Source organism: Misgurnus anguillicaudatus, chromosome 18, assembly GCF_027580225.2.
Source record: "Misgurnus anguillicaudatus chromosome 18, ASM2758022v2, whole genome shotgun sequence".
Lineage (NCBI taxonomy): Eukaryota > Metazoa > Chordata > Actinopteri > Cypriniformes > Cobitidae > Misgurnus > Misgurnus anguillicaudatus.
This window is the reverse complement of record NC_073354.2, coordinates 7,222,919-7,230,655: the sequence shown is the minus strand read 5'-3', so window position 1 is coordinate 7,230,655 and position 7,737 is coordinate 7,222,919.

Here is a 7,737-nt window from a genome sequence, read left to right as displayed (position 1 = left end):
ATGTTGCTCTAAAACTTGGATAAACCTTTCAGCATTGATGGTGCCTTTTCAGATGTGTAAGCTGCCCATGACACACGCACTCATGCAACCCCATACCATCAGATATGCAGGCTTCTGAAATGAGCACTAATAACAACTTGGGATGTCATTGTCCTCTTTAGTCTGGATGAAATGGCGTCCCAGTTTTCCAAAAAGAACTTCACATTTGATTCGTCTGACCACAGAACAGTTTTCCACTTTGCCAAAGTCCATTTTAAATGAGACTTGGCCCAGAGAAAACACCTGCGCTTCTGGTTCATGTTTAGATATGGCTTCTTTTTTGACCTATAGAGTTTTAGCTGGCAACGGCGAATGACACGGTGGATTGTGTTCACTGACAATGTTTTCTGGAAGTATTCCAGAGCCCATGTTATGATTTCCATTACAGTAGCATTCCTGTATGTGATGCAGTGCCGTCTAAGAGCCCAAAGATCACGGGCATCAAGTATGGTTTTCCAGCCTTGACCCTTACGCACAGAGATTGTTCCAGATTCTCAGAATCTTTGGATGATATTTTGCACTGTAGATGATGATAACTTCAAACTCTTTGCAATTTTTCTCTGAGAAACTCAGAAAACTATTTTTCGCTGCATCATTGGGGGAAGTGGTGATTCTCTGCCCATCTTGACTTCTGACAAACACTGCCACTCTGAGAGGCTCTTTTTATACCCAATCATGTTGCCAATTTACCTAATAAGTTGCAAATTACTCCTTAAGCTGTTTCTTATATGAGTAAATGTAGGGGAGAACACAGAAAATCAATAGATAATATAAGAACTAGAATATTGCGGCTAAGGATAAACCGTACAAGCGAGCGTAGTAATAATGTAACGTATACAGTAAAGTGCTTAAGTTAAGCCAAAGTTGGCTGACTCTCCCGAGGACGAAACCCCCCCCTAGGAGAAAACCCAGTGGGAAAAACTCCTAGAAGGACAAAGAAACCCTTGGGAGAAATTAATATATATTTACAGTATATATATAAACTAGAGGTGAAATCGGGCCTTAAAAGTTAGGCCCGAAATGTCCGGAGCCCGACAGAATGCAGCCCGAACCCGAACGTACATTTAGATTGACAGCTTTTTAAAAGCCCGAACCCGTTTACAGCCCGACATTATTTAAATGTGCGCACACACACAGCTTTTGTCAAGAATGAGAAATTTACACAAGTTTTAACATTATTTATTCATGACTAATAATCTACACGCCACTTGGAAGTTGAAACAAATAAATAAAATAAGTAATCTGTAACATTGTAACATCTCATTCTAAATAGGCTTATGCAATACACTATAAATATGCCAATAAAATTATTATTTCTTAACGAATTAAATTAAGATAATACATTCTGAATTAAGATGGGTATTTGGCAATAACGAAATTAAGAGAAAGGCTCCGCGGGATTTGCGTCGGCACTTCTCTCCATTACTGCCAACATTAGTCTATATCCTCTGTCTAAATTATGTATTTAAGACTCGATTCATATTTAGTTATACATTGAAAAACCTACTCACCAAGATTAGGCTACATGTTTTTGATGAGGAAAATCATTAAATCCACTGTAAATGAATTCAGCGCGGTCCTGCGCTACTGATCCAGCAGCATTGAACTTGACCGCTCATTTACCTCACAAAGCCGGAGCGCAAGCCCGAGCCCGTGTAAAATGTTAGAAATGAAGCCCGAACCCGTCTGAGCCCGTCGGGTCCCGACGGGTCCCGTCGGGTTCGGGCAAAGATCTTCAGCTCTAATATAAACACGGTAGGGATAGGAAGCGGGTAAGTGGATTAAACTGGTTCAGCCGGTGGCCGTTGGATGTGCATCCGCTGGGCATCAGTAGATCAGTGGTGTGATGACCTTCACAGCAACAGGAACTGGGTCTGTTTGTCTCATTGAGTTACAATAGTCGGGGTCGAGGACAAGACAGGGAGGGAAAAACAGAATTCAATTAGCGTAGGGGCCGTTCGCATGTAATGCAAGTGTCATGCAGTATTGTGGTTTAATATTCGCTCGGTTCCAGACAGGCTACCTATTGCGGCAATAGCATATTACCCATATGAGGTATGTGAGTGCTTTGTTCTAGTCAAAATAACTATTGCGGGATAATTACATTTACTGGACATTTTATGTGAATGCTTTGTTAAAGAAGAATGTCTTAATTTTAGCTTTAAATTGATCGACTGTGTCTGATACTCGAACATTATTTGGTAAATCATTCCAGAGTTTAGGGGCTAAGTAAGAAAAGGATCTACCGCCTTTAGACACTTTTGATATTCTAGGGATAGTTAAGTGACCAGAATTTTGTGATCGCAGTTTACGTGGTGGATTGTATTCTGATAGTAATTCTTTAATATATGAGGGTGCTAGGCCATTTAAGGCTTTGTAGGTGATTAGTAGTATTTTAAATTGTATGCGATATTTAACTGGTAGTCAGTGTAAAGATGCCAGAACTGGACTGATGTGGTCATACTTTTTAGGGCGAGTAAGCACTCTTGTGGCGGCGTTTTGAACCAGCTGTAGCTTATTTACCTGATTTGCGTGACATCCCCCGAGTAACGAGTTACAATAGTCTATTCTAGGGGTCATAAAAGCATGGATAAGCTTTTCTGCATCTGATGCAGACAGCATATGGCGTATTTTTGAGATATTTCTAAGATAGAAGAATGCTGTGCGGCAGACATTGGAGATATGGCTATCGAAAGATAGATTGCTGTCGAACATTACGCCTAAATTCTTAACCGTGGAAGATGGCACCACCATGCAGCCATCTATGGGCAACTTGTAATCTGACATATTATGTTTGGAGCGATTTGGTTCAATAATAAGTATCTCTGTCTTATTGGAGTTTAGCATAAGAAAGTTATGTGCATTCCAGTCCCTAATATCACGAATGCAGTCTGTTAGCGTAGCAAACTGGTGGGTTTCGCTAGGATGTGAGGAGATGTAAAGCTGGGTATCATCCGCATAGCAATGAAAACTTATGTTTCCTGATAATGTCTCCTAGAGGTAACATATATAACGAGAATAGGATAGGGCCTAAAACTGATCCCTGTGGTACGGCTTATTTAACGGGGGAGTGATATGACTCTTTTTCATTGACATAAACAAAGTGATATCGATTGGTTAGATACGATCTAAACCAGGCTAACACCTGACCACTGATGCCAACATAGTTTTCTAGTCTATTGAGTAAGATGCTGTGATCTATTGTGTCAAAGACTGCACTAAGGTCTAGTAATATAAGGATTGAGATTTCACCACGATCGGATGTTAAAAGGAGGTCATTTGTAACTCTAAGCAGCGCTGTCTCTGTGCTATGGTGGGGCCTGAATCCTGATTGGAACTTTTCATATGTATTATTATTTGCTATGAATGTGCGTAGCCGACTTGCCACTACTTTTTCTAATATTTTAGAAGTTATTAAGATCTCCATTAGTGTTGGGCGATATGCCCCATTTTGAGATCGTCCTATCGTCAGCCTGTGAGATCGGCGATACACGATAGTATCGGGGGGCGGGGCAGTAGTTTACTAATTCTTTTATTTCTTAATTTTTACTCATTATAACAAGTCACTTGATTGGTGGACAAAAAAGAACAAGAGCAACACCGTCATGACCGCAACCTTCTTAAAACTAATGCCATTAATGCGAGCGCGTCATTAAAACCCTAACCATGATTACTTAATAAATGTATAAACATGCATCTGCGCACACACACACACACACACACACGCGCGCGCACATACAAACAATTTAATGCATTTTGTTGCAGAAGGCTACACGTGTCAAGCAGTGGTGCTCTCAAATGTGCCTTTTTAAACGCATCGGTCCACCGGAACGCGATCACATTTTAAACAGAATCATATTTTAAACACGAGGGATGGTGTTGCTACAACTCCTTGAAATGCATATCATAAACGGGATTAATACCTAGTGATCTGACTTCGGACAGAGACTTTCTGCACGTACACGAGTGTGAGAGAAGCGGCAATATGCAGTGGGTCATATTTAAAAAAAAATGAAAGTTTGCCTCAGCTCGCATGAAACGCATTAAACTGAACAAATACATAAGGATTACTACTTTAGTTTATGTTTAGACTTCGGACAGAGGCGAGAGCGCGTGCACGTGAGACAGAGAGAAGGGCAGCTGCTCATGACACGATGGATTTAGTGCTAGAAGTCCAAGACGTGCGCATTAAGTGCAGGTAATGAATCCTCTCTCTACAAGCTCTCCGCGTAAAGTTTTCTTTAATAAGCGTACTGAGATAGGTAGATCTGGCGGTTTTTATAGCCTGTCTGTAGTGTTGAACACTCTCTTTCCATGCTGAACGCCATACCTCTAACTTTGTGCTTCAGTAGTTTCTTTCCATTTTTCTAGCTTCTTTTTTAAGGGCTGCAGTATGATGGTCATACCATGGAGCTGGCATTTTTTCTTTGATTCTCTTTTTTTTCGAATGGGAGCAACGGCATCCAATGTGCTAGAACAAACATCCTCTCCCTTTTAGACAAGGAACGTGTTTATAATAATAGTCTTGTGTGGTGGATTCGTTCAAACTGATGTAATCGTCTGCTTTAAGCCAGGTCTCTGTTAAACAGAGTGCATCTAAGTTTTGATCTGTAATTATTTCATTGACAATAGGTTCTTTACTGGTAAGCGATCTAATGTTAAGAAGGCCAAATTTTAACATTTGAGTTTCATCTGTTAATGTATTGTGTTCTAATTTTATGTTAATAAGATTTGTACGAGACGAGGTAAACAGTGCTTTGTATTTTTTTGTTCGAGGAACAGACACAGTCGAGATGTGTTGGTACTCTGGTAAAAAAGGCTCTATGTGCTGCGATATATGTGATCTTGACATGTCAAGGCAGCTAACAGACGGATGGGTAAGCCGATCTGTCTGTTTCCTGACCTGGGCCCTGGATAGTCAGACAATATCAAAAGTAAGACTATCGGTCAGATTTCTAGAGAGAATAGCACTTCCTTCCGGAGACGGATGGAGGCCACTCTCTTTAGCAGGTCAGGTCTTCCCCAGAAATGCTTCCAATTGTCTATAAACCCTACATTATGCTGAAGGCACCACTTTGACATCCAGCCATGAAGAGACACTAATCTACTGTAAGTTTCATCCCCCGGTAGGTGGGGAGGGGACCAGAGCAAATTACATTGTCTGACATTGTTTTTGCAATTTCACACACCTCTTTATATCTTTGGTGATCTCCGACTGGCGGAGTCTGGTGTCATTCGTGCCGGCGTGAATAACAATCTTAGAAAACTTACGTTTAGCATTAGCCAGCACTTTAAGTTTGGATCTAATGTCAGACGCTCTGGCTCCCGGTAGTGGAGAAAATCTGTTTGATATTAAAACAGGAGCGTGATTTGGGTGCCGAATGTGACTATGCCGCCTGACAGTCACCCAGTTAGTCAGCCGCCTTGACTCTGAAGTCGGAACCGAGCCATGTGTATTACGCTTAACACTAGGCGCACCCGAAACAGTGTTTGTAACATTAACATTAGCGGTCTTACTGTGCTCAACTAGCGTTCGGATGCGCGCTTCTAGTTCTGCAACCTTCTCTGTCAGCCTTACTACTTCAATACAAAGTGTCATCTAAATCAACTTATATTTTAAGATTTATCTAGATGGGCTGTCTTAAATTAAGCTTGAACAATAAACACATTTAAAAGCATCTGATTGTATCATCAGATGTTTTTTTTTATTTCATGATGTTAATGAGAAGTACAAACAGTATACACCCCCCTAGAAATTGTACGTTCCCATAACATTCTCAGAACGACCCTGCTGGTGTTAAGGACGTTGTCTTGTAACATTCCCAGAACATTCTCAGACAGACGTGTTGTAGTTCTTTTAAGGGTTGGAGGATGTTATTTGACGTTCTGGGAATGGTAAGGGGACCATATTTTACGTAGAAATTTAATGTTCCCAGAACATTCTCAGAACCTACCTTCTCAACCTTTAGTAACTTCAATCCCCAGGTCTGGAGCCTGCAGAATAACAGCATAAAAATCCAGTTAAAAAATACATTTACATAAAATGCATAAGTAAGGACAAAAAACACACAGTACAAAACATAACAAGTCCAACAATTAAGATTTTTGACATTCAAATCGAGATTTGAAAAAATATGTTGGAAGATTTCAGACTTCCAGTAAGATTTTCAAATGACCAACACTCTAAAAAATTTGCTGTAATTTTGCAGCTGGTTGCCAGTAACTTACTGTAGAAGATAAAGTCAAAAAAAATTTTCATGTTCATTTAACTTTGAACAAAATGTTGCCAGTAAATAACATAAATGTAAAATCTACAGAAAAGTTACTGGCAGCTAGTTGCCAGTAATACCCATTAATACTGTAATTTCTACAGACATTTTTACAGTTAACTTACAAACTACAAAAATGTTAAGCTCCAAAACTTCTTGGTCGAGTATTTTTTATTGCCTGCTACATTATTTGCCATTATTCTTTACTACTTCAAACAATGCAAGCTCCAGTATCTAAGCATTTTTAAGACATGCTGTCACTTTTAAGCCAAAACACTTGTGCTTTTGTATCTAATACTATAGGCAAATTAACCCATACAAGAAATTAACCCATACAAAACTTAACAAATTCAATACATTCAATATTGTAATTTAAATCAAATTGCACAATGATAAATAATGAACATGACTGTTCAGTTAAGTTTTTAAATAAAGTGTATTAAACGTACATCATTCTTTACCCAGATTGCAGGAAGATACTCTTCTTCAGGTTTAATGAAGTGTGGTACATGACTTCTGCAAACAAAACACAAACATGATTACATTTTTATTGTAAAAAAAGTCAAATAAAAGAGTAAGACAAACACTAATGTATGACTCTTAGGTGTTAAATTCCTTTACAAAAGCATTTCCAAAAAGTGCAAATTTTTTGTTTTGTGCACAAAACATCTGATCTTCGGTTGGCTTCTTTGTGGGCTGAGCATTAATTTATTTTGTAAAGATTGAACATCTTATAGACTTCTTTAACATCCTCTTTATGCATATTGTTTAAATGGCAACTAAGAATATAACACTAGCACTTATAACATACAAATAAAAACATCACAGAAAAGAATAGCAAATAAACAGAAAAAACATTAATGTAGCTCGCTGTGAAACAACGAGTGAAATCTATGTAGATTTAAAAAGAAAAGTATCTTAACTTACCTTACAGTATTATATAAAGACAAAACAGTATTATATAAAGATCACGCGTCGTCAAGTGTGGCAGTTTGAATTTTATGCGACTTCCGGGTCCTCTTGTAAGCTGTGGCATTATGGGAAAGGTAGTCCTTTTCATAAAGTGGATTGAACGCTGCTGCTGTTAACTGACTACTGTTTCCAAAATGCATTGCAATCTACATCATCATATTCGAAGAGTACACATAATACATATTAGTATTATTTACTTGTATTTTTGTGCTTGTTAACACAATTTAATGTTAAGTCATAAGTCTTATTTAATTTCTCTTATAAAATAAATAACTGCTTAAAGAACAAAGACAAAAGTGAAAGGACTAAAACTCACTCACATTCTCAAAATACTTATTCAACCATGAACTCTAAAAAAAAAAACCCATTAAGTCTTTGTCTGATGTATGATAGTGCAGACTGAATCACTCATTTATTTTTCTTCATTCTGAAATCATTTATTTTTACTTTGTTTGTA